General features: G+C 48.8%; 82 non-coding genes across 82 annotated transcripts; 71 read left to right on the forward strand and 11 right to left on the reverse strand.

Moving 5' to 3' along the window:
• Positions 1 to 36: 36 nt before the first annotated feature.
• Positions 37 to 107, reverse strand: Trnag-gcc (transfer RNA glycine (anticodon GCC)). The gene has a single exon. It is a non-coding gene; the product is annotated as a tRNA-Gly (tRNA).
• Positions 108 to 223: 116 nt separating this feature from the next.
• Trnat-agu (transfer RNA threonine (anticodon AGU)) lies at positions 224 to 296 on the forward strand. The gene has a single exon. It is a non-coding gene; the product is annotated as a tRNA-Thr (tRNA).
• Positions 297 to 354: 58 nt separating this feature from the next.
• On the forward strand, positions 355 to 436 carry Trnas-aga (transfer RNA serine (anticodon AGA)). The gene has a single exon. It is a non-coding gene; the product is annotated as a tRNA-Ser (tRNA).
• Positions 437 to 533: 97 nt separating this feature from the next.
• Trnae-uuc (transfer RNA glutamic acid (anticodon UUC)) lies at positions 534 to 605 on the forward strand. The gene has a single exon. It is a non-coding gene; the product is annotated as a tRNA-Glu (tRNA).
• A 76-nt stretch (positions 606 to 681) lies between these two features.
• Positions 682 to 753, forward strand: Trnac-gca (transfer RNA cysteine (anticodon GCA)). The gene has a single exon. It is a non-coding gene; the product is annotated as a tRNA-Cys (tRNA).
• A 236-nt stretch (positions 754 to 989) lies between these two features.
• Positions 990 to 1062, forward strand: Trnaf-gaa (transfer RNA phenylalanine (anticodon GAA)). The gene has a single exon. It is a non-coding gene; the product is annotated as a tRNA-Phe (tRNA).
• Positions 1063 to 1199: 137 nt separating this feature from the next.
• Positions 1200 to 1270, reverse strand: Trnag-gcc (transfer RNA glycine (anticodon GCC)). Its single transcript has one exon. It is a non-coding gene; the product is annotated as a tRNA-Gly (tRNA).
• A 116-nt stretch (positions 1271 to 1386) lies between these two features.
• Trnat-agu (transfer RNA threonine (anticodon AGU)) lies at positions 1387 to 1459 on the forward strand. Its single transcript has one exon. It is a non-coding gene; the product is annotated as a tRNA-Thr (tRNA).
• A 58-nt stretch (positions 1460 to 1517) lies between these two features.
• Positions 1518 to 1599, forward strand: Trnas-aga (transfer RNA serine (anticodon AGA)). The gene has a single exon. It is a non-coding gene; the product is annotated as a tRNA-Ser (tRNA).
• Positions 1600 to 1697: 98 nt separating this feature from the next.
• On the forward strand, positions 1698 to 1769 carry Trnae-uuc (transfer RNA glutamic acid (anticodon UUC)). The gene has a single exon. It is a non-coding gene; the product is annotated as a tRNA-Glu (tRNA).
• A 222-nt stretch (positions 1770 to 1991) lies between these two features.
• Trnas-uga (transfer RNA serine (anticodon UGA)) lies at positions 1992 to 2073 on the forward strand. The gene has a single exon. It is a non-coding gene; the product is annotated as a tRNA-Ser (tRNA).
• Positions 2074 to 2153: 80 nt separating this feature from the next.
• On the forward strand, positions 2154 to 2226 carry Trnaf-gaa (transfer RNA phenylalanine (anticodon GAA)). The gene has a single exon. It is a non-coding gene; the product is annotated as a tRNA-Phe (tRNA).
• A 137-nt stretch (positions 2227 to 2363) lies between these two features.
• Trnag-gcc (transfer RNA glycine (anticodon GCC)) lies at positions 2364 to 2434 on the reverse strand. The gene has a single exon. It is a non-coding gene; the product is annotated as a tRNA-Gly (tRNA).
• Positions 2435 to 2550: 116 nt separating this feature from the next.
• On the forward strand, positions 2551 to 2623 carry Trnat-agu (transfer RNA threonine (anticodon AGU)). The gene has a single exon. It is a non-coding gene; the product is annotated as a tRNA-Thr (tRNA).
• A 58-nt stretch (positions 2624 to 2681) lies between these two features.
• On the forward strand, positions 2682 to 2763 carry Trnas-aga (transfer RNA serine (anticodon AGA)). The gene has a single exon. It is a non-coding gene; the product is annotated as a tRNA-Ser (tRNA).
• Positions 2764 to 3004: 241 nt separating this feature from the next.
• On the forward strand, positions 3005 to 3076 carry Trnac-gca (transfer RNA cysteine (anticodon GCA)). Its single transcript has one exon. It is a non-coding gene; the product is annotated as a tRNA-Cys (tRNA).
• Positions 3077 to 3150: 74 nt separating this feature from the next.
• Trnas-uga (transfer RNA serine (anticodon UGA)) lies at positions 3151 to 3232 on the forward strand. Its single transcript has one exon. It is a non-coding gene; the product is annotated as a tRNA-Ser (tRNA).
• An 80-nt stretch (positions 3233 to 3312) lies between these two features.
• Trnaf-gaa (transfer RNA phenylalanine (anticodon GAA)) lies at positions 3313 to 3385 on the forward strand. Its single transcript has one exon. It is a non-coding gene; the product is annotated as a tRNA-Phe (tRNA).
• Positions 3386 to 3522: 137 nt separating this feature from the next.
• On the reverse strand, positions 3523 to 3593 carry Trnag-gcc (transfer RNA glycine (anticodon GCC)). Its single transcript has one exon. It is a non-coding gene; the product is annotated as a tRNA-Gly (tRNA).
• Positions 3594 to 3709: 116 nt separating this feature from the next.
• On the forward strand, positions 3710 to 3782 carry Trnat-agu (transfer RNA threonine (anticodon AGU)). Its single transcript has one exon. It is a non-coding gene; the product is annotated as a tRNA-Thr (tRNA).
• Positions 3783 to 3840: 58 nt separating this feature from the next.
• Positions 3841 to 3922, forward strand: Trnas-aga (transfer RNA serine (anticodon AGA)). The gene has a single exon. It is a non-coding gene; the product is annotated as a tRNA-Ser (tRNA).
• Positions 3923 to 4019: 97 nt separating this feature from the next.
• Trnae-uuc (transfer RNA glutamic acid (anticodon UUC)) lies at positions 4020 to 4091 on the forward strand. Its single transcript has one exon. It is a non-coding gene; the product is annotated as a tRNA-Glu (tRNA).
• Positions 4092 to 4167: 76 nt separating this feature from the next.
• On the forward strand, positions 4168 to 4239 carry Trnac-gca (transfer RNA cysteine (anticodon GCA)). The gene has a single exon. It is a non-coding gene; the product is annotated as a tRNA-Cys (tRNA).
• A 74-nt stretch (positions 4240 to 4313) lies between these two features.
• Trnas-uga (transfer RNA serine (anticodon UGA)) lies at positions 4314 to 4395 on the forward strand. The gene has a single exon. It is a non-coding gene; the product is annotated as a tRNA-Ser (tRNA).
• An 80-nt stretch (positions 4396 to 4475) lies between these two features.
• On the forward strand, positions 4476 to 4548 carry Trnaf-gaa (transfer RNA phenylalanine (anticodon GAA)). The gene has a single exon. It is a non-coding gene; the product is annotated as a tRNA-Phe (tRNA).
• A 137-nt stretch (positions 4549 to 4685) lies between these two features.
• On the reverse strand, positions 4686 to 4756 carry Trnag-gcc (transfer RNA glycine (anticodon GCC)). The gene has a single exon. It is a non-coding gene; the product is annotated as a tRNA-Gly (tRNA).
• Positions 4757 to 4872: 116 nt separating this feature from the next.
• Positions 4873 to 4945, forward strand: Trnat-agu (transfer RNA threonine (anticodon AGU)). The gene has a single exon. It is a non-coding gene; the product is annotated as a tRNA-Thr (tRNA).
• A 58-nt stretch (positions 4946 to 5003) lies between these two features.
• On the forward strand, positions 5004 to 5085 carry Trnas-aga (transfer RNA serine (anticodon AGA)). Its single transcript has one exon. It is a non-coding gene; the product is annotated as a tRNA-Ser (tRNA).
• Positions 5086 to 5182: 97 nt separating this feature from the next.
• Trnae-uuc (transfer RNA glutamic acid (anticodon UUC)) lies at positions 5183 to 5254 on the forward strand. Its single transcript has one exon. It is a non-coding gene; the product is annotated as a tRNA-Glu (tRNA).
• A 76-nt stretch (positions 5255 to 5330) lies between these two features.
• Positions 5331 to 5402, forward strand: Trnac-gca (transfer RNA cysteine (anticodon GCA)). The gene has a single exon. It is a non-coding gene; the product is annotated as a tRNA-Cys (tRNA).
• Positions 5403 to 5476: 74 nt separating this feature from the next.
• Positions 5477 to 5558, forward strand: Trnas-uga (transfer RNA serine (anticodon UGA)). Its single transcript has one exon. It is a non-coding gene; the product is annotated as a tRNA-Ser (tRNA).
• A 477-nt stretch (positions 5559 to 6035) lies between these two features.
• On the forward strand, positions 6036 to 6108 carry Trnat-agu (transfer RNA threonine (anticodon AGU)). The gene has a single exon. It is a non-coding gene; the product is annotated as a tRNA-Thr (tRNA).
• Positions 6109 to 6166: 58 nt separating this feature from the next.
• On the forward strand, positions 6167 to 6248 carry Trnas-aga (transfer RNA serine (anticodon AGA)). The gene has a single exon. It is a non-coding gene; the product is annotated as a tRNA-Ser (tRNA).
• A 245-nt stretch (positions 6249 to 6493) lies between these two features.
• Trnac-gca (transfer RNA cysteine (anticodon GCA)) lies at positions 6494 to 6565 on the forward strand. The gene has a single exon. It is a non-coding gene; the product is annotated as a tRNA-Cys (tRNA).
• A 74-nt stretch (positions 6566 to 6639) lies between these two features.
• On the forward strand, positions 6640 to 6721 carry Trnas-uga (transfer RNA serine (anticodon UGA)). The gene has a single exon. It is a non-coding gene; the product is annotated as a tRNA-Ser (tRNA).
• An 80-nt stretch (positions 6722 to 6801) lies between these two features.
• Positions 6802 to 6874, forward strand: Trnaf-gaa (transfer RNA phenylalanine (anticodon GAA)). The gene has a single exon. It is a non-coding gene; the product is annotated as a tRNA-Phe (tRNA).
• A 137-nt stretch (positions 6875 to 7011) lies between these two features.
• Positions 7012 to 7082, reverse strand: Trnag-gcc (transfer RNA glycine (anticodon GCC)). The gene has a single exon. It is a non-coding gene; the product is annotated as a tRNA-Gly (tRNA).
• Positions 7083 to 7329: 247 nt separating this feature from the next.
• On the forward strand, positions 7330 to 7411 carry Trnas-aga (transfer RNA serine (anticodon AGA)). Its single transcript has one exon. It is a non-coding gene; the product is annotated as a tRNA-Ser (tRNA).
• Positions 7412 to 7508: 97 nt separating this feature from the next.
• On the forward strand, positions 7509 to 7580 carry Trnae-uuc (transfer RNA glutamic acid (anticodon UUC)). The gene has a single exon. It is a non-coding gene; the product is annotated as a tRNA-Glu (tRNA).
• Positions 7581 to 7656: 76 nt separating this feature from the next.
• On the forward strand, positions 7657 to 7728 carry Trnac-gca (transfer RNA cysteine (anticodon GCA)). The gene has a single exon. It is a non-coding gene; the product is annotated as a tRNA-Cys (tRNA).
• A 74-nt stretch (positions 7729 to 7802) lies between these two features.
• Positions 7803 to 7884, forward strand: Trnas-uga (transfer RNA serine (anticodon UGA)). Its single transcript has one exon. It is a non-coding gene; the product is annotated as a tRNA-Ser (tRNA).
• An 80-nt stretch (positions 7885 to 7964) lies between these two features.
• Positions 7965 to 8037, forward strand: Trnaf-gaa (transfer RNA phenylalanine (anticodon GAA)). Its single transcript has one exon. It is a non-coding gene; the product is annotated as a tRNA-Phe (tRNA).
• A 137-nt stretch (positions 8038 to 8174) lies between these two features.
• Positions 8175 to 8245, reverse strand: Trnag-gcc (transfer RNA glycine (anticodon GCC)). The gene has a single exon. It is a non-coding gene; the product is annotated as a tRNA-Gly (tRNA).
• A 116-nt stretch (positions 8246 to 8361) lies between these two features.
• Trnat-agu (transfer RNA threonine (anticodon AGU)) lies at positions 8362 to 8434 on the forward strand. Its single transcript has one exon. It is a non-coding gene; the product is annotated as a tRNA-Thr (tRNA).
• A 58-nt stretch (positions 8435 to 8492) lies between these two features.
• Positions 8493 to 8574, forward strand: Trnas-aga (transfer RNA serine (anticodon AGA)). The gene has a single exon. It is a non-coding gene; the product is annotated as a tRNA-Ser (tRNA).
• Positions 8575 to 8671: 97 nt separating this feature from the next.
• Trnae-uuc (transfer RNA glutamic acid (anticodon UUC)) lies at positions 8672 to 8743 on the forward strand. Its single transcript has one exon. It is a non-coding gene; the product is annotated as a tRNA-Glu (tRNA).
• Positions 8744 to 8819: 76 nt separating this feature from the next.
• Positions 8820 to 8891, forward strand: Trnac-gca (transfer RNA cysteine (anticodon GCA)). Its single transcript has one exon. It is a non-coding gene; the product is annotated as a tRNA-Cys (tRNA).
• Positions 8892 to 8965: 74 nt separating this feature from the next.
• Positions 8966 to 9047, forward strand: Trnas-uga (transfer RNA serine (anticodon UGA)). Its single transcript has one exon. It is a non-coding gene; the product is annotated as a tRNA-Ser (tRNA).
• An 80-nt stretch (positions 9048 to 9127) lies between these two features.
• Positions 9128 to 9200, forward strand: Trnaf-gaa (transfer RNA phenylalanine (anticodon GAA)). The gene has a single exon. It is a non-coding gene; the product is annotated as a tRNA-Phe (tRNA).
• Positions 9201 to 9337: 137 nt separating this feature from the next.
• On the reverse strand, positions 9338 to 9408 carry Trnag-gcc (transfer RNA glycine (anticodon GCC)). Its single transcript has one exon. It is a non-coding gene; the product is annotated as a tRNA-Gly (tRNA).
• Positions 9409 to 9524: 116 nt separating this feature from the next.
• On the forward strand, positions 9525 to 9597 carry Trnat-agu (transfer RNA threonine (anticodon AGU)). Its single transcript has one exon. It is a non-coding gene; the product is annotated as a tRNA-Thr (tRNA).
• Positions 9598 to 9655: 58 nt separating this feature from the next.
• Trnas-aga (transfer RNA serine (anticodon AGA)) lies at positions 9656 to 9737 on the forward strand. The gene has a single exon. It is a non-coding gene; the product is annotated as a tRNA-Ser (tRNA).
• A 245-nt stretch (positions 9738 to 9982) lies between these two features.
• Trnac-gca (transfer RNA cysteine (anticodon GCA)) lies at positions 9983 to 10054 on the forward strand. The gene has a single exon. It is a non-coding gene; the product is annotated as a tRNA-Cys (tRNA).
• A 74-nt stretch (positions 10055 to 10128) lies between these two features.
• Trnas-uga (transfer RNA serine (anticodon UGA)) lies at positions 10129 to 10210 on the forward strand. Its single transcript has one exon. It is a non-coding gene; the product is annotated as a tRNA-Ser (tRNA).
• Positions 10211 to 10290: 80 nt separating this feature from the next.
• Positions 10291 to 10363, forward strand: Trnaf-gaa (transfer RNA phenylalanine (anticodon GAA)). The gene has a single exon. It is a non-coding gene; the product is annotated as a tRNA-Phe (tRNA).
• Positions 10364 to 10499: 136 nt separating this feature from the next.
• Trnag-gcc (transfer RNA glycine (anticodon GCC)) lies at positions 10500 to 10570 on the reverse strand. Its single transcript has one exon. It is a non-coding gene; the product is annotated as a tRNA-Gly (tRNA).
• A 116-nt stretch (positions 10571 to 10686) lies between these two features.
• Trnat-agu (transfer RNA threonine (anticodon AGU)) lies at positions 10687 to 10759 on the forward strand. The gene has a single exon. It is a non-coding gene; the product is annotated as a tRNA-Thr (tRNA).
• Positions 10760 to 10817: 58 nt separating this feature from the next.
• On the forward strand, positions 10818 to 10899 carry Trnas-aga (transfer RNA serine (anticodon AGA)). The gene has a single exon. It is a non-coding gene; the product is annotated as a tRNA-Ser (tRNA).
• Positions 10900 to 10996: 97 nt separating this feature from the next.
• Trnae-uuc (transfer RNA glutamic acid (anticodon UUC)) lies at positions 10997 to 11068 on the forward strand. Its single transcript has one exon. It is a non-coding gene; the product is annotated as a tRNA-Glu (tRNA).
• A 76-nt stretch (positions 11069 to 11144) lies between these two features.
• Trnac-gca (transfer RNA cysteine (anticodon GCA)) lies at positions 11145 to 11216 on the forward strand. The gene has a single exon. It is a non-coding gene; the product is annotated as a tRNA-Cys (tRNA).
• A 236-nt stretch (positions 11217 to 11452) lies between these two features.
• On the forward strand, positions 11453 to 11525 carry Trnaf-gaa (transfer RNA phenylalanine (anticodon GAA)). The gene has a single exon. It is a non-coding gene; the product is annotated as a tRNA-Phe (tRNA).
• A 324-nt stretch (positions 11526 to 11849) lies between these two features.
• Trnat-agu (transfer RNA threonine (anticodon AGU)) lies at positions 11850 to 11922 on the forward strand. Its single transcript has one exon. It is a non-coding gene; the product is annotated as a tRNA-Thr (tRNA).
• Positions 11923 to 12159: 237 nt separating this feature from the next.
• Positions 12160 to 12231, forward strand: Trnae-uuc (transfer RNA glutamic acid (anticodon UUC)). Its single transcript has one exon. It is a non-coding gene; the product is annotated as a tRNA-Glu (tRNA).
• A 222-nt stretch (positions 12232 to 12453) lies between these two features.
• Positions 12454 to 12535, forward strand: Trnas-uga (transfer RNA serine (anticodon UGA)). Its single transcript has one exon. It is a non-coding gene; the product is annotated as a tRNA-Ser (tRNA).
• An 80-nt stretch (positions 12536 to 12615) lies between these two features.
• Trnaf-gaa (transfer RNA phenylalanine (anticodon GAA)) lies at positions 12616 to 12688 on the forward strand. Its single transcript has one exon. It is a non-coding gene; the product is annotated as a tRNA-Phe (tRNA).
• Positions 12689 to 12825: 137 nt separating this feature from the next.
• On the reverse strand, positions 12826 to 12896 carry Trnag-gcc (transfer RNA glycine (anticodon GCC)). Its single transcript has one exon. It is a non-coding gene; the product is annotated as a tRNA-Gly (tRNA).
• Positions 12897 to 13012: 116 nt separating this feature from the next.
• Trnat-agu (transfer RNA threonine (anticodon AGU)) lies at positions 13013 to 13085 on the forward strand. Its single transcript has one exon. It is a non-coding gene; the product is annotated as a tRNA-Thr (tRNA).
• A 58-nt stretch (positions 13086 to 13143) lies between these two features.
• On the forward strand, positions 13144 to 13225 carry Trnas-aga (transfer RNA serine (anticodon AGA)). Its single transcript has one exon. It is a non-coding gene; the product is annotated as a tRNA-Ser (tRNA).
• Positions 13226 to 13322: 97 nt separating this feature from the next.
• Positions 13323 to 13394, forward strand: Trnae-uuc (transfer RNA glutamic acid (anticodon UUC)). The gene has a single exon. It is a non-coding gene; the product is annotated as a tRNA-Glu (tRNA).
• A 76-nt stretch (positions 13395 to 13470) lies between these two features.
• Trnac-gca (transfer RNA cysteine (anticodon GCA)) lies at positions 13471 to 13542 on the forward strand. Its single transcript has one exon. It is a non-coding gene; the product is annotated as a tRNA-Cys (tRNA).
• Positions 13543 to 13616: 74 nt separating this feature from the next.
• On the forward strand, positions 13617 to 13698 carry Trnas-uga (transfer RNA serine (anticodon UGA)). The gene has a single exon. It is a non-coding gene; the product is annotated as a tRNA-Ser (tRNA).
• An 80-nt stretch (positions 13699 to 13778) lies between these two features.
• Trnaf-gaa (transfer RNA phenylalanine (anticodon GAA)) lies at positions 13779 to 13851 on the forward strand. The gene has a single exon. It is a non-coding gene; the product is annotated as a tRNA-Phe (tRNA).
• Positions 13852 to 14175: 324 nt separating this feature from the next.
• Trnat-agu (transfer RNA threonine (anticodon AGU)) lies at positions 14176 to 14248 on the forward strand. Its single transcript has one exon. It is a non-coding gene; the product is annotated as a tRNA-Thr (tRNA).
• A 58-nt stretch (positions 14249 to 14306) lies between these two features.
• Positions 14307 to 14388, forward strand: Trnas-aga (transfer RNA serine (anticodon AGA)). The gene has a single exon. It is a non-coding gene; the product is annotated as a tRNA-Ser (tRNA).
• A 97-nt stretch (positions 14389 to 14485) lies between these two features.
• Trnae-uuc (transfer RNA glutamic acid (anticodon UUC)) lies at positions 14486 to 14557 on the forward strand. Its single transcript has one exon. It is a non-coding gene; the product is annotated as a tRNA-Glu (tRNA).
• Positions 14558 to 14633: 76 nt separating this feature from the next.
• Positions 14634 to 14705, forward strand: Trnac-gca (transfer RNA cysteine (anticodon GCA)). Its single transcript has one exon. It is a non-coding gene; the product is annotated as a tRNA-Cys (tRNA).
• A 74-nt stretch (positions 14706 to 14779) lies between these two features.
• Positions 14780 to 14861, forward strand: Trnas-uga (transfer RNA serine (anticodon UGA)). The gene has a single exon. It is a non-coding gene; the product is annotated as a tRNA-Ser (tRNA).
• A 290-nt stretch (positions 14862 to 15151) lies between these two features.
• On the reverse strand, positions 15152 to 15222 carry Trnag-gcc (transfer RNA glycine (anticodon GCC)). The gene has a single exon. It is a non-coding gene; the product is annotated as a tRNA-Gly (tRNA).
• Positions 15223 to 15338: 116 nt separating this feature from the next.
• On the forward strand, positions 15339 to 15411 carry Trnat-agu (transfer RNA threonine (anticodon AGU)). The gene has a single exon. It is a non-coding gene; the product is annotated as a tRNA-Thr (tRNA).
• Positions 15412 to 15469: 58 nt separating this feature from the next.
• Trnas-aga (transfer RNA serine (anticodon AGA)) lies at positions 15470 to 15551 on the forward strand. Its single transcript has one exon. It is a non-coding gene; the product is annotated as a tRNA-Ser (tRNA).
• A 97-nt stretch (positions 15552 to 15648) lies between these two features.
• On the forward strand, positions 15649 to 15720 carry Trnae-uuc (transfer RNA glutamic acid (anticodon UUC)). Its single transcript has one exon. It is a non-coding gene; the product is annotated as a tRNA-Glu (tRNA).
• A 76-nt stretch (positions 15721 to 15796) lies between these two features.
• On the forward strand, positions 15797 to 15868 carry Trnac-gca (transfer RNA cysteine (anticodon GCA)). Its single transcript has one exon. It is a non-coding gene; the product is annotated as a tRNA-Cys (tRNA).
• Positions 15869 to 15886: the final 18 nt, after the last annotated feature.

Here is a 15886-nt window from a genome sequence, read left to right on the forward strand (position 1 = left end):
TTACGGAGGGTATTTTCAGGTGTAGGTAAAACACGATGCATTGGCGGGGAATCGAACCCCGGTCTCCCGCGTGGCAGGCGAGAATTCTACCACTGAACCACCAATGCGTTACTACTCATTTCCAAAATTTCCGAGTGACAGTGTATCACGTCCCGGTGTGTTAGTAGCCTTAACGGCATTTCAGACGTGTGATATTGAGATTTTCAAAATCTCCCAACAGGCAGGCGCTGTGGCTTAGCGGTTAAAGCGCCTGTCTAGTAAACAGGAGATCCCCGGTTCAAATCCGGGCAGTGCCTTTAGCAGTAATGTTGTGCTTTCTGGTCGGCCTTGTGGCAATGGCCAGCGGTTTGTCAGGCTGCGATGGCCGAGTGGTTAAGGCGTTTGACTAGAAATCAAATGGGATCTTCCCGCGTAGGTTCGAATCCTACTCGCAGCGGACGCAAAAAGGTGATTTTGACACGAACAGAAAGACAGAGCTAGTTCAAATTGTCAGAAAAAGCATGACATCTAAATTACTTAGTGGTGCGAATGTGTCCCGCATGGTCTAGTGGTTAGGATTTCTGGTTTTCACCCAGGCGGCCCGGGTTCGATTCCCGGTGCGGGAAGTGTACATTTTTTAAGTTAAGTTGCTCTCTCACGCGTTGATGTTATATACCCTGTGCGTGGATTCCGTCCTTGGCTGGGGATATAGCTCAGTGGTAGAGCATTCGACTGCAGATCGAGAGGTCCCTGGTTCAAACCCGGGTGTCCCCTACTAGTTGGCTTTTTTTCCTCTTCGGCACCTGAGTGGTGAGCTGGTGAATTATTCTGGTTACCCAGCAATTTCTGCTGCGATGGCCGAGTGGTTAAGGCGTTAGGCTTGAAATCTAATGGGATCTTCCCGCGTAGGTTCGAACCCTACTCGCAGCGAATCAACAAACATTCTTTTTGATCTGGTCAAGTGTCTATCACAACGTACAGACCTTTGCCATGTGATAGAATTGATCATGGCCGAGATAGCTCAGTTGGGAGAGCGTCAGACTGAAGATCTGAAGGTCCCTGGTTCAATCCCGGGTCTCGGCATTTTATCACTGCCCAGCAGGGCGGTTTGAGGTGGTGAATGCAAGCAGCCGTAGCACTTTTCTTCAGCTATGTTTTTTTATTTATTTTCCTTCCTTTCTTTTTTACGGAGGGTATTTTCAGGTGTAGGTAAAACACGATGCATTGGCGGGGAATCGAACCCCGGTCTCCCGCGTGGCAGGCGAGAATTCTACCACTGAACCACCAATGCGTTACTACTCATTTCCAAACTTTCCTAGTGACAGTGTATCACGTCCCGGTGTGTTAGTAGCCTTAACGGCATTTCAGACGTGTGATATTGAGATTTTCAAAATCTCCCAACAGGCAGGCGCTGTGGCTTAGCGGTTAAAGCGCCTGTCTAGTAAACAGGAGATCCCCGGTTCAAATCCGGGCAGTGCCTTTAGCAGTAATGTTGTGCTTTCTGGTCGGCCTTGTGGCAATGGCCAGCGGTTTGTCAGGCTGCGATGGCCGAGTGGTTAAGGCGTTTGACTAGAAATCAAATGGGATCTTCCCGCGTAGGTTCGAATCCTACTCGCAGCGGACGCAAAAAAGGTGTTTTTGACACGAACAGAAAGACAGAGCTAGTTCAAATTGTCAGAAAAAGCATAACATCTAAATTACTTAGTGGTGCGAATGTGTCCCGCATGGTCTAGTGGTTAGGATTTCTGGTTTTCACCCAGGCGGCCCGGGTTCGATTCCCGGTGCGGGAAGTGTACATTTTTTAAGTTAGGTTGCTCTCTCACGCGTTGATGTTATATACCCTGTGCGTGGATTCCGTCCTTGGCTGGGGATATAGCTCAGTGGTAGAGCATTCGACTGCAGATCGAGAGGTCCCTGGTTCAAACCCGGTTGTCCCCTACTAGTTGGCTTTTTGTCCTCTTCGGCACCTGAGTGGTGAGCTGGTGAATTATTCTGGTTACCCAGCAATTTCTGCTGCGATGGCCGAGTGGTTAAGGCGTTAGACTTGAAATCTAATGGGATCTTCCCGCGTAGGTTCGAACCCTACTCGCAGCGAATCTACAAACATTCTTTTTGATCTGGTCAAGTGTCTATCACAACGTACAGACCTTTGCCATGTGATAGAATTGATCATGGCCGAGATAGCTCAGTTGGGAGAGCGTCAGACTGAAGATCTGAAGGTCCCTGGTTCAATCCCGGGTCTCGGCATTTTATCACTGCCCAGCAGGGCGGTTTGAGGTGGTGAATGCAAGCAGCCGTAGCACTTTTCTTCAGCTATGTTTTTTTATTTATTTTCCTTCCTTTCTTTTTTACGGAGGGTATTTTCAGGTGTAGGTAAAACACGATGCATTGGCGGGGAATCGAACCCCGGTCTCCCGCGTGGCAGGCGAGAATTCTACCACTGAACCACCAATGCGTTACTACTCATTTCCAAAATTTCCGAGTGACAGTGTATCACGTCCCGGTGTGTTAGTAGCCTTAACGGCATTTCAGACGTGTGATATTGAGATTTTCAAAATCTCCCAACAGGCAGGCGCTGTGGCTTAGCGGTTAAAGCGCCTGTCTAGTAAACAGGAGATCCCCGGTTCAAATCCGGGCAGTGCCTTTAGCAGTAATGTTGTGCTTTCTGGTCGGCCTTGTGGCAATGGCCAGCGGTTTGTCAGGCTGCGATGGCCGAGTGGTTAAGGCGTTTGACTAGAAATCAAATGGGATTTTCCCGCGTAGGTTCGAATCCTACTCGCAGCGGACGCAAAAAGGTGTTTTTGACACGAACAGAAAGACAGAGCTAGTTCAAATTGTCAGAAAAAGCATGACATCTAAATTACTTAGTGGTGCGAATGTGTCCCGCATGGTCTAGTGGTTAGGATTTCTGGTTTTCACCCAGGCGGCCCGGGTTCGATTCCCGGTGCGTTGGTAAGTTAAGTTGGTAAGTTGCTCTCTCACGCGTTGATGTTATATACCCTGTGCGTGGATTCCGTCCTTGGCTGGGGATATAGCTCAGTGGTAGAGCATTCGACTGCAGATCGAGAGGTCCCTGGTTCAAACCCGGGTGTCCCCTACTAGTTGGCTTTTTGTCCTCTTCGGCACCTGAGTGGTGAGCTGGTGAATTATTCTGGTTACCCAGCAATTTCTGCTGCGATGGCCGAGTGGTTAAGGCGTTAGACTTGAAATCTAATGGGATCTTCCCGCGTAGGTTCGAACCCTACTCGCAGCGAATCTACAAACATTCTTTTTGATCTGGTCAAGTGTCTATCACAACGTACAGACCTTTGCCATGTGATAGAACTGATCATGGCCGAGATAGCTCAGTTGGGAGAGCGTCAGACTGAAGATCTGAAGGTCCCTGGTTCAATCCCGGGTCTCGGCATTTTATCACTGCCCAGCAGGGCGGTTTGAGGTGGTGAATGCAAGCAGCCGTAGCACTTTTCTTCAGCTATGTTTTTTTATTTATTTTCCTTCCTTTCTTTTTTACGGAGGGTATTTTCAGGTGTAGGTAAAACACGATGCATTGGCGGGGAATCGAACCCCGGTCTCCCGCGTGGCAGGCGAGAATTCTACCACTGAACCACCAATGCGTTACTACTCATTTCCAAAATTTCCGAGTGACAGTGTATCACGTCCCGGTGTGTTAGTAGCCTTAACGGCATTTCAGACGTGTGATATTGAGATTTTCAAAATCTCCCAACAGGCAGGCGCTGTGGCTTAGCGGTTAAAGCGCCTGTCTAGTAAACAGGAGATCCCCGGTTCAAATCCGGGCAGTGCCTTTAGCAGTAATGTTGTGCTTTCTGGTCGGCCTTGTGGCAATGGCCAGCGGTTTGTCAGGCTGCGATGGCCGAGTGGTTAAGGCGTTTGACTAGAAATCAAATGGGATCTTCCCGCGTAGGTTCGAATCCTACTCGCAGCGGACGCAAAAAGGTGTTTTTGACACGAACAGAAAGACAGAGCTAGTTCAAATTGTCAGAAAAAGCATGACATCTAAATTACTTAGTGGTGCGAATGTGTCCCGCATGGTCTAGTGGTTAGGATTTCTGGTTTTCACCCAGGCGGCCCGGGTTCGATTCCCGGTGCGGGAAGTGTACATTTTTTAAGTTAAGTTGCTCTCTCACGCGTTGATGTTATATACCCTGTGCGTGGATTCCGTCCTTGGCTGGGGATATAGCTCAGTGGTAGAGCATTCGACTGCAGATCGAGAGGTCCCTGGTTCAAACCCGGGTGTCCCCTACTAGTTGGCTTTTTGTCCTCTTCGGCACCTGAGTGGTGAGCTGGTGAATTATTCTGGTTACCCAGCAATTTCTGCTGCGATGGCCGAGTGGTTAAGGCGTTAGACTTGAAATCTAATGGGATCTTCCCGCGTAGGTTCGAACCCTACTCGCAGCGAATCTACAAACAATCTTTTTGATCTGGTCAAGTGTCTATCACAACGTACAGACCTTTGCCATGTGATAGAATTGATCATGGCCGAGATAGCTCAGTTGGGAGAGCGTCAGACTGAAGATCTGAAGGTCCCTGGTTCAATCCCGGGTCTCGGCATTTTATCACTGCCCAGCAGGGCGGTTTGAGGTGGTGAATGCAAGCAGCCGTAGCACTTTTCTTCAGCTATGTTTTTTTATTTATTTTCCTTCCTTTCTTTTTTACGGAGGGTATTTTCAGGTGTAGGTAAAACACGATGCATTGGCGGGGAATCGAACCCCGGTCTCCCGCGTGGCAGGCGAGAATTCTACCACTGAACCACCAATGCGTTACTACTCATTTCCAAAATTTCCGAGTGACAGTGTATCACGTCCCGGTGTGTTAGTAGCCTTAACGGCATTTCAGACGTGTGATATTGAGATTTTCAAAATCTCCCAACAGGCAGGCGCTGTGGCTTAGCGGTTAAAGCGCCTGTCTAGTAAACAGGAGATCCCCGGTTCAAATCCGGGCAGTGCCTTTAGCAGTAATGTTGTGCTTTCTGGTCGGCCTTGTGGCAATGGCCAGCGGTTTGTCAGGCTGCGATGGCCGAGTGGTTAAGGCGTTTGACTAGAAATCAAATGGGATCTTCCCGCGTAGGTTCGAATCCTACTCGCAGCGGACGCAAAAAGGTGTTTTTGACACGAACAGAAAGACAGAGCTAGTTCAAATTGTCAGAAAAAGCATGACATCTAAATTACTTAGTGGTGCGAATGTGTCCCGCATGGTCTAGTGGTTAGGATTTCTGGTTTTCACCCAGGCGGCCCGGGTTCGATTCCCGGTGCGGGAAGTGTACATTTTTTAAGTTAAGTTGCTCTCTCACGCGTTGATGTTATATACCCTGTGCGTGGATTCCGTCCTTGGCTGGGGATATAGCTCAGTGGTAGAGCATTCGACTGCAGATCGAGAGGTCCCTGGTTCAAACCCGGGTGTCCCCTACTAGTTGGCTTTTTGTCCTCTTCGGCACCTGAGTGGTGAGCTGGTGAATTATTCTGGTTACCCAGCAATTTCTGCTGCGATGGCCGAGTGGTTAAGGCGTTAGACTTGAAATCTAATGGGATCTTCCCGCGTAGGTTCGAACCCTACTCGCAGCGAATCTACAAACATTCTTTTTGATCTGGTCAAGTGTCTATCACAACGTACAGACCTTTGCCATGTGATAGAATTGATCATGGCCGAGATAGCTCAGTTGGGAGAGCGTCAGACTGAAGATCTGAAGGTCCCTGGTTCAATCCCCGGTCTCGGCATTTTATCACTGCCCAGCAGGGCGGTTTGAGGTGGTGAATGCAAGCAGCCGTAGCACTTTTCTTCAGCTATGTTTTTTTATTTATTTTCCTTCCTTTCTTTTTTACGGAGGGTATTTTCAGGTGTAGGTAAAACACGATGCATTGGCGGGGAATCGAACCGCGGTCTCCCGCGTGGCAGGCGAGAATTCTACCACTGAACCACCAATGCGTTACTACTCATTTCCAAAATTTCCGAGTGACAGTGTATCACGTCCCGGTGTGTTAGTAGCCTTAACGGCATTTCAGACGTGTGATATTGAGATTTTCAAAATCTCCCAACAGGCAGGCGCTGTGGCTTAGCGGTTAAAGCGCCTGTCTAGTAAACAGGAGATCCCCGGTTCAAATCCGGGCAGTGCCTTTAGCAGTAATGTTGTGCTTTCTGGTCGGCCTTGTGGCAATGGCCAGCGGTTTGTCAGGCTGCGATGGCCGAGTGGTTAAGGCGTTTGACTAGAAATCAAATGGGATCTTCCCGCGTAGGTTCGAATCCTACTCGCAGCGGACGCAAAAAGGTGTTTTTGACACGAACAGAAAGACAGAGCTAGTTCAAATTGTCAGAAAAAGCATGACATCTAAATTACTTAGTGGTGCGAATGTGTCCCGCATGGTCTAGTGGTTAGGATTTCTAATTTTCACCCAGGCGGCCCGGGTTCGATTCCCGGTGCGGGAAGTGTACATTTTTTAAGTTAAGTTGCTCTCTCACGCGTTGATGTTATATACCCTGTGCGTGGATTCCGTCCTTGGCTGGGGATATAGCTCAGTGGTAGAGCATTCGACTGCAGATCGAGAGGTCCCTGGTTCAAACCCGGGTGTCCCCTACTAGTTGGCTTTTTGTCCTCTTCGGCACCTGAGTGGTGAGCTGCTGAATTATTCTGGTTACCCAGCAATTTCTGCTGCGATGGCCGAGTGGTTAAGGCGTTAGACTTGAAATCTAATGGGATCTTCCCGCGTAGGTTCGAACCCTACTCGCAGCGAATCTACAAACATTCTTTTTGATCTGGTCAAGTGTCTATCACAACGTACAGACCTTTGCCATGTGATAGAATTGATCATGGCCGAGATAGCTCAGTTGGGAGAGCGTCAGACTGAAGATCTGAAGGTCCCTGGTTCAATCCCGGGTCTCGGCATTTTATCACTGCCCAGCAGGGCGGTTTGAGGTGGTGAATGCAAGCAGCCGTAGCACTTTTCTTCAGCTATGTTTTTTTATTTATTTTCCTTCCTTTCTTTTTTACGGAGGGTATTTTCAGGTGTAGGTAAAACACGATGCATTGGCGGGGAATCGAACCCCGGTCTCCCGCGTGGCAGGCGAGAATTCTACCACTGAACCACCAATGCGTTACTACTCATTTCCAAAATTTCCGAGTGACAGTGTATCACGTCCCGGTGTGTTAGTAGCCTTAACGGCATTTCAGACGTGTGATATTGAGATTTTCAAAATCTCCCAACAGGCAGGCGCTGTGGCTTAGCGGTTAAAGCGCCTGTCTAGTAAACAGGAGATCCCCGTTTCAAATCCGGGCAGTGCCTTTAGCAGTAATGTTGTGCTTTCTGGTCGGCCTTGTGGCAATGGCCAGCGGTTTGTCAGGCTGCGATGGCCGAGTGGTTAAGGCGTTTGACTAGAAATCAAATGGGATCTTCCCGCGTAGGTTCGAATCCTACTCGCAGCGGACGCAAAAAGGTGTTTTTGACACGAACAGAAAGACAGAGCTAGTTCAAATTGTCAGAAAAAGCATGACATCTAAATTACTTAGTGGTGCGAATGTGTCCCGCATGGTCTAGTGGTTAGGATTTCTGGTTTTCACCCAGGCGGCCCGGGTTCGATTCCCGGTGCGGGAAGTGTACATTTTTTAAGTTAAGTTGCTCTCTCACGCGTTGATGTTATATACCCTGTGCGTGGATTCCGTCCTTGGCTGGGGATATAGCTCAGTGGTAGAGCATTCGACTGCAGATCGAGAGGTCCCTGGTTCAAACCCGGGTGTCCCCTACTAGTTGGCTTTTTGTCCTCTTCGGCACCTGAGTGGTGAGCTGGTGAATTATTCTGGTTACCCAGCAATTTCTGCTGCGATGGCCGAGTGGTTAAGGCGTTAGACTTGAAATCTAATGGGATCTTCCCGCGTAGGTTCGAACCCTACTCGCAGCGAATCTACAAACATTCTTTTTGATCTGGTCAAGTGTCTATCACAACGTACAGACCTTTGCCATGTGATAGAATTGATCATGGCCGAGATAGCTCAGTTGGGAGAGCGTCAGACTGAAGATCTGAAGGTCCCTGGTTCAATCCCGGGTCTCGGCATTTTATCACTGCCCAGCAGGGCGGTTTGAGGTGGTGAATGCAAGCAGCCGTAGCACTTTTCTTCAGCTATGTTTTTTTATTTATTTTCCTTCCTTTCTTTTTTACGGAGGGTATTTTCAGGTGTAGGTAAAACACGATGCATTGGCGGGGAATCGAACCCCGGTCTCCCGCGTGGCAGGCGAGAATTCTACCACTGAACCACCAATGCGTTACTACTCATTTCCAAAATTTCCGAGTGACAGTGTATCACGTCCCGGTGTGTTAGTAGCCTTAACGGCATTTCAGACGTGTGATATTGAGATTTTCAAAATCTCCCAACAGGCAGGCGCTGTGGCTTAGCGGTTAAAGCGCCTGTCTAGTAAACAGGAGATCCCCGGTTCAAATCCGGGCAGTGCCTTTAGCAGTAATGTTGTGCTTTCTGGTCGGCCTTGTGGCAATGGCCAGCGGTTTGTCAGGCTGCGATGGCCGAGTGGTTAAGGCGTTTGACTAGAAATCAAATGGGATCTTCCCGCGTAGGTTCGAATCCTACTCGCAGCGGACGCAAAAAGGTGTTTTTGACACGAACAGAAAGACAGAGCTAGTTCAAATTGTCAGAAAAAGCATGACATCTAAATTACTTAGTGGTGCGAATGTGTCCCGCATGGTCTAGTGGTTAGGATTTCTGGTTTTCACCCAGGCGGCCCGGGTTCGATTCCCGGTGCGGGAAGTGTACATTTTTTAAGTTAAGTTGCTCTCTCACGCGTTGATGTTATATACCCTGTGCGTGGATTCCGTCCTTGGCTGGGGATATAGCTCAGTGGTAGAGCATTCGACTGCAGATCGAGAGGTCCCTGGTTCAAACCCGGGTGTCCCCTACTAGTTGGCTTTTTGTCCTCTTCGGCACCTGAGTGGTGAGCTGGTGAATTATTCTGGTTACCCAGCAATTTCTGCTGCGATGGCCGAGTGGTTAAGGCGTTAGACTTGAAATCTAATGGGATCTTCCCGCGTAGGTTCGAACCCTACTCGCAGCGAATCTACAAACATTCTTTTTGATCTGGTCAAGTGTCTATCACAACGTACAGACCTTTGCCATGTGATAGAATTGATCATGGCCGAGATAGCTCAGTTGGGAGAGCGTCAGACTGAAGATCTGAAGGTCCCTGGTTCAATCCCGGGTCTCGGCATTTTATCACTGCCCAGCAGGGCGGTTTGAGGTGGTGAATGCAAGCAGCCGTAGCACTTTTCTTCAGCTATGTTTTTTTATTTATTTTCCTTCCTTTCTTTTTTACGGAGGGTATTTTCAGGTGTAGGTAAAACACGATGCATTGGCGGGGAATCGAACCCCGGTCTCCCGCGTGGCAGGCGAGAATTCTACCACTGAACCACCAATGCGTTACTACTCATTTCCAAAATTTCCGAGTGACAGTGTATCACGTCCCGGTGTGTTAGTAGCCTTAACGGCATTTCAGACGTGTGATATTGAGATTTTCAAAATCTCCCAACAGGCAGGCGCTGTGGCTTAGCGGTTAAAGCGCCTGTCTAGTAAACAGGAGATCCCCGGTTCAAATCCGGGCAGTGCCTTTAGCAGTAATGTTGTGCTTTCTGGTCGGCCTTGTGGCAATGGCAAGCGGTTTGTCAGGCTGCGATGGCCGAGTGGTTAAGGCGTTTGACTAGAAATCAAATGGGATCTTCCCGCGTAGGTTCGAATCCTACTCGCAGCGGACGCAAAAAGGTGTTTTTGACACGAACAGAAAGACAGAGCTAGTTCAAATTGTCAGAAAAAGCATGACATCTAAATTACTTAGTGGTGCGAATGTGTCCCGCATGGTCTAGTGGTTAGGATTTCTGGTTTTCACCCAGGCGGCCCGGGTTCGATTCCCGGTGCAGGAAGTGTACATTTTTTAAGTTAAGTTGCTCTCTCACGCGTTGATGTTATATACCCTGTGCGTGGATTCCGTCCTTGGCTGGGGATATAGCTCAGTGGTAGAGCATTCGACTGCAGATCGAGAGGTCCCTGGTTCAAACCCGGGTGTCCCCTACTAGTTGGCTTTTTGTCCTCTTCGGCACCTGAGTGGTGAGCTGGTGAATTATTCTGGTTACCCAGCAATTTCTGCTGCGATGGCCGAGTGGTTAAGGCGTTAGACTTGAAATCTAATGGGATCTTCCCGCGTAGGTTCGAACCCTACTCGCAGCGAATCTACAAACATTCTTTTTGATCTGGTCAAGTGTCTATCACAACGTACAGACCTTTGCCATGTGATAGAATTGATCATGGCCGAGATAGCTCAGTTGGGAGAGCGTCAGACTGAAGATCTGAAGGTCCCTGGTTCAATCCCGGGTCTCGGCATTTTATCACTGCCCAGCAGGGCGGTTTGAGGTGGTGAATGCAAGCAGCCGTAGCACTTTTCTTCAGCTATGTTTTTTTATTTATTTTCCTTCCTTTCTTTTTTACGGAGGGTATTTTCAGGTGTAGGTAAAACCTATGCATTGGCGGGGAATCGAACCCCGGTCTCCCGCGTGGCAGGCGAGAATTCTACCACTGAACCACCAATGCGTTACTACTCATTTCCAAAATTTCCGAGTGACAGTGTATCACGTCCCGGTGTGTTAGTAGCCTTAACGGCATTTCAGACGTGTGATATTGAGATTTTCAAAATCTCCCAACAGGCAGGCGCTGTGGCTTAGCGGTTAAAGCGCCTGTCTAGTAAACAGGAGATCCCCGGTTCAAATCCGGGCAGTGCCTTTAGCAGTAATGTTGTGCTTTCTGGTCGGCCTTGTGGCAATGGCCAGCGGTTTGTCAGGCTGCGATGGCCGAGTGGTTAAGGCGTTTGACTAGAAATCAAATGGGATCTTCCCGCGTAGGTTCGAATCCTACTCGCAGCGGACGCAAAAAGGTGTTTTTGACACGAACAGAAAGACAGAGCTAGTTCAAATTGTCAGAAAAAGCATGACATCTAAATTACTTAGTGGTGCGAATGTGTCCCGCATGGTCTAGTGGTTAGGATTTCTGGTTTTCACCCAGGCGGCCCGGGTTCGATTCCCGGTGCGGGAAGTGTACATTTTTTAAGTTAAGTTGCTCTCTCACGCGTTGATGTTATATACCCTGTGCGTGGATTCCGTCCTTGGCTGGGGATATAGCTCAGTGGTAGAGCATTCGACTGCAGATCGAGAGGTCCCTGGTTCAAACCCGGGTGTCCCCTACTAGTTGGCTTTTTGTCCTCTTCGGCACCTGAGTGGTGAGCTGGTGAATTATTCTGGTTACCCAGCAATTTCTGCTGCGATGGCCGTGTGGTTAAGGCGTTAGACTTGAAATCTAATGGGATCTTCCCGCGTAGGTTCGAACCCTACTCGCAGCGAATCTACAAACATTCTTTTTGATCTGGTCAAGTGTCTATCACAACGTACAGACCTTTGCCATGTGATAGAATTGATCATGGCCGAGATAGCTCAGTTGGGAGAGCGTCAGACTGAAGATCTGAAGGTCCCTGGTTCAATCCCGGGTCTCGGCATTTTATCACTGCCCAGCAGGGCGGTTTGAGGTGGTGAATGCAAGCAGCCGTAGCACTTTTCTTCAGCTATGTTTTTTTATTTATTTTCCTTCCTTTCTTTTTTACGGAGGGTATTTTCAGGTGTAGGTAAAACACGACGCATTGGCGGGGAATCGAACCCCGGTCTCCCGCGTGGCAGGCGAGAATTCTACCACTGAACCACCAATGCGTTACTACTCATTTCCAAAATTTCCGAGTGACAGTGTATCACGTCCCGGTGTGTTAGTAGCCTTAACGGCATTTCAGACGTGTGATATTGAGATTTTCAAAATCTCCCAACAGGCAGGCGCTGTGGCTTAGCGGTTAAAGCGCCTGTCTAGTAAACAGGAGATCCCCGGTTCAAATCCGGGCAGTGCCTTTAGCAGTAATGTTGTGCTTTCTGGTCGGCCTTGTGGCAATGGCCAGCGGTTTGTCAGGCTGCGATGGCCGAGTGGTTATGGCGTTTGACTAGAAATCAAATGGGATCTTCCCGCGTAGGTTCGAATCCTACTCGCAGCGGACGCAAAAAGGTGTTTTTGACACGAACAGAAAGACAGAGCTAGTTCAAATTGTCAGAAAAAGCATGACATCTAAATTACTTAGTGGTGCGAATGTGTCCCGCATGGTCTAGTGGTTAGGATTTCTGGTTTTCACCCAGGCGGCCCGGGTTCGATTCCCGGTGCGGGAAGTGTACATTTTTTAAGTTAAGTTGCTCTCTCACGCGTTGATGTTATATACCCTGTGCGTGGATTCCGTCCTTGGCTGGGGATATAGCTTAGTGGTAGAGCATTCGACTGCAGATCGAGAGGTCCCTGGTTCAAACCCGGGTGTCCCCTACTAGTTGGCTTTTTGTCCTCTTCGGCACCTGAGTGGTGAGCTGGTGAATTATTCTGGTTACCCAGCAATTTCTGCTGCGATGGCCGAGTGGTTAAGGCGTTAGACTTGAAATCTAATGGGATCTTCCCGCGTAGGTTCGAACCCTACTCGCAGCGAATCTACAAACATTCTTTTTGATCTGGTCAAGTGTCTATCACAACGTACAGACCTTTGCCATGTGATAGAATTGATCATGGCCGAGATAGCTCAGTTGGGAGAGCGTCAGACTGAAGATCTGAAGGTCCCTGGTTCAATCCCGGGTCTCGGCATTTTATCACTGCCCAGCAGGGCGGTTTGAGGTGGTGAATGCAAGCAGCCGTAGCACTTTTCTTCAGCTATGTTTTTTTATTTATTTTCCTTCCTTTCTTTTTTACGGAGGGTATTTTCAGGTGTAGGTAAAACACGATGCATTGGCGGGGAATCGAACCCCGGTCTCCCGCGTGGCAGGCGAGAATTCTACCACTGAACCACCAATGCGTTACTACTCATTTCCAAAATTTCCGAGTGACAGTGTATCACGTCCCGGTATGTTAGTAGCCTTAACGGCATTTCAGACGTGTGATATTGAGATTTTCAAAATCTCCCAACAGGCAGGCGCTGTGGCTTAGCGGTTAAAGCGCCTGTCTAGTAAACAGGAGATCCCCGGTTCAAATCCGGGCAGTGCCTTTAGCAGTAATGTTGTGCTTTCTGGTCGGCCTTGTGGCAATGGACAGCGGTTTGTCAGGCTGCGATGGCCGAGTGGTTAAGGCGTTTGACTAGAAATCAAATGGGATCTTCCCGCGTAGGTTCGAATCCTACTCGCAGCGGACGCAAAAAGGTGTTTTTGATACGAACAGAAAGACAGAGCTAGTTCAAATTGTCAGAAAAAGCATGACATCTAAATTACTTAGTGGTGCGAATGTGTCCCGCATGGTCTAGTGGTTAGGATTTCTGGTTTTCACCCAGGCGGCCCGGGTTCGATTCCCGGTGCGGGAAGTGTACATTTTTTAAGTTAAGTTGCTCTCTCACGCGTTGATGTTATATACCCTGTGCGTGGATTCCGTCCTTGGCTGGGGATATAGCTCAGTGGTAGAGCATTCGACTGCAGATCGAGAGGTCCCTGGTTCAAACCCGGGTGTCCCCTACTAGTTGGCTTTTTTTCCTCTTCGGCACCTGAGTGGTGAGCTGGTGAATTATTCTGGTTACCCAGCAATTTCTGCTGCGATGGCCGAGTGGTTAAGGCGTTAGACTTGAAATCTAATGGGATCTTCCCGCGTAGGTTCGAACCCTACTCGCAGCGAATCTACAAACATTCTTTTTGATCTGGTCAAGTGTCTATCACAACGTACAGACCTTTGCCATGTGATAGAATTGATCATGGCCGAGATAGCTCAGTTGGGAGAGCGTCAGACTGAAGATCTGAAGGTCCCTGGTTCAATCCCGGGTCTCGGCATTTTATCACTCCCCAGCAGGGCGGTTTGAGGTGGTGAATGCAAGCAGCCGTAGCACTTTTCTTCAGCTATGTTTTTTTATTTATTTTCCTTCCTTTCTTTTTTACGGAGGGTATTTTCAGGTGTAGGTAAAACACGATGCATTGGCGGGGAATCGAACCCCAGTCTCCCGCGTGGCAGGCGAGAATTCTACCACTTAACCACCAATGCGTTACTACTCATTTCCAAAATTTCCGAGTGACAGTGTATCACGTCCCGGTGTGTTAGTAGCCTTAACGGCATTTCAGACGTGTGATATTGAGATTTTCAAAATCTCCCAACAGGCAGGCGCTGTGGCTTAGCGGTTAAAGCGCCTGTCTAGTAAACAGGAGATCCCCGGTTCAAATCCGGGCAGTGCCTTTAGCAGTAATGTTGTGCTTTCTGGTCGGCCTTGTGGCAATGGCCAGCGGTTTGTCAGGCTGCGATGGCCGAGTGGTTAAGGCGTTTGACTAGAAATCAAATGGGATCTTCCCGCGTAGGTTCGAATCCTACTCGCAGCGGACGCAAAAAGGTGTTTTTGACACGAACAGAAAGACAGAGCTAGTTCAAATTGTCAGAAAAAGCATGACATCTAAATTACTTAGTGGTGCGAATGTGTCCCGCATGGTCTAGTGGTTAGGATTTCTGGTTTTCACCCAGGCGGCCCGGGTTCGATTCCCGGTGCGGGAAATGTACATTTTTTAAGTTAAGTTGCTCTCTCACGCGTTGATGTTATATACCCTGTGCGTGGATTCCGTCCTTGGCTGGGGATATAGCTCAGTGGTAGAGCATTCGACTGCAGATCGAGAGGTCCCTGGTTCAAACCCGGGTGTCCCCTACTAGTTGGCTTTTTGTCCTCTTCGGCACCTGAGTGGTGAGCTGGTGAATTATTCTGGTTACCCAGCAATTTCTGCTGCGATGGCCGAGTGGTTAAGGCGTTAGACTTGAAATCTAATGGGATCTTCCCGCGTAGGTTCGAACCCTACTCGCAGCGAATCTACAAACATTCTTTTTGATCTGGTCAAGTGTCTATCACAACGTACAGACCTTTGCCATGTGATAGAATTGATCATGGCAGAGATAGCTCAGTTGGGAGAGCGTCAGACTGAAGATCTGAAGGTCCCTGGTTCAATCCCGGGTCTCGGCATTTTATCACTGCCCAGCAGGGCGGTTTGAGGTGGTGAATGCAAGCAGCCGTAGCACTTTTCTTCAGCTATGTTTTTTTATTTATTTTCCTTCCTTTCTTTTTTACGGAGGGTATTTTCAGGTGTAGGTAAAACACGATGCATTGGCGGGGAATCGAACCCCGGTCTCCCGCGTGGCAGGCGAGAATTCTACCACTGAACCACCAATGCGTTACTACTCATTTCCAAAATTTCCGAGTGACAGTGTATCACGTCCCGGTGTGTTAGTAGCCTTAACGGCATTTCAGACGTGTGATATTGAGATTTTCAAAATCTCCCAACAGGCAGGCGCTGTGGCTTAGCGGTTAAAGCGCCTGTCTAGTAAACAGGAGATCCCCGGTTCAAATCCGGGCAGTGCCTTTAGCAGTAATGTTGTGCTTTCTGGTCGGCCTTGTGGCAATGGCCAGCGGTTTGTCAGGCTGCGATGGCCGAGTGGTTAAGGCGTTTGACTAGAAATCAAATGGGATCTTCCCGCGTAGGTTCGAATCCTACTCGCAGCGGACGCAAAAAGGTGTTTTTGACACGAACAGAAAGACAGAGCTAGTTCAAATTGTCAGAAAAAGCATGACATCTAAATTACTTAGTGGTGCGAATGTGTCCCGCATGGTCTAGTGGTTAGGATTTCTGGTTTTCACCCAGGCGGCCCGGGTTCGATTCCCGGTGCGGGAAGTGTACATTTTTTAAGTTAAGTTGCTCTCTCACGCGTTGATGTTATATACCCTGTGCGTGGATTCCGTCCTTGGCTGGGGATATAGCTCAGTGGTAGAGCATTCGACTGCAGATCGAGAGGTCCCTGGTTCAAACCCGGGTGTCCCCTACTAGTTGGCTTTTTGTC

This window comes from Hydractinia symbiolongicarpus, chromosome 2 (assembly GCF_029227915.1).
Source record: "Hydractinia symbiolongicarpus strain clone_291-10 chromosome 2, HSymV2.1, whole genome shotgun sequence".
NCBI lineage: Eukaryota > Metazoa > Cnidaria > Hydrozoa > Anthoathecata > Hydractiniidae > Hydractinia > Hydractinia symbiolongicarpus.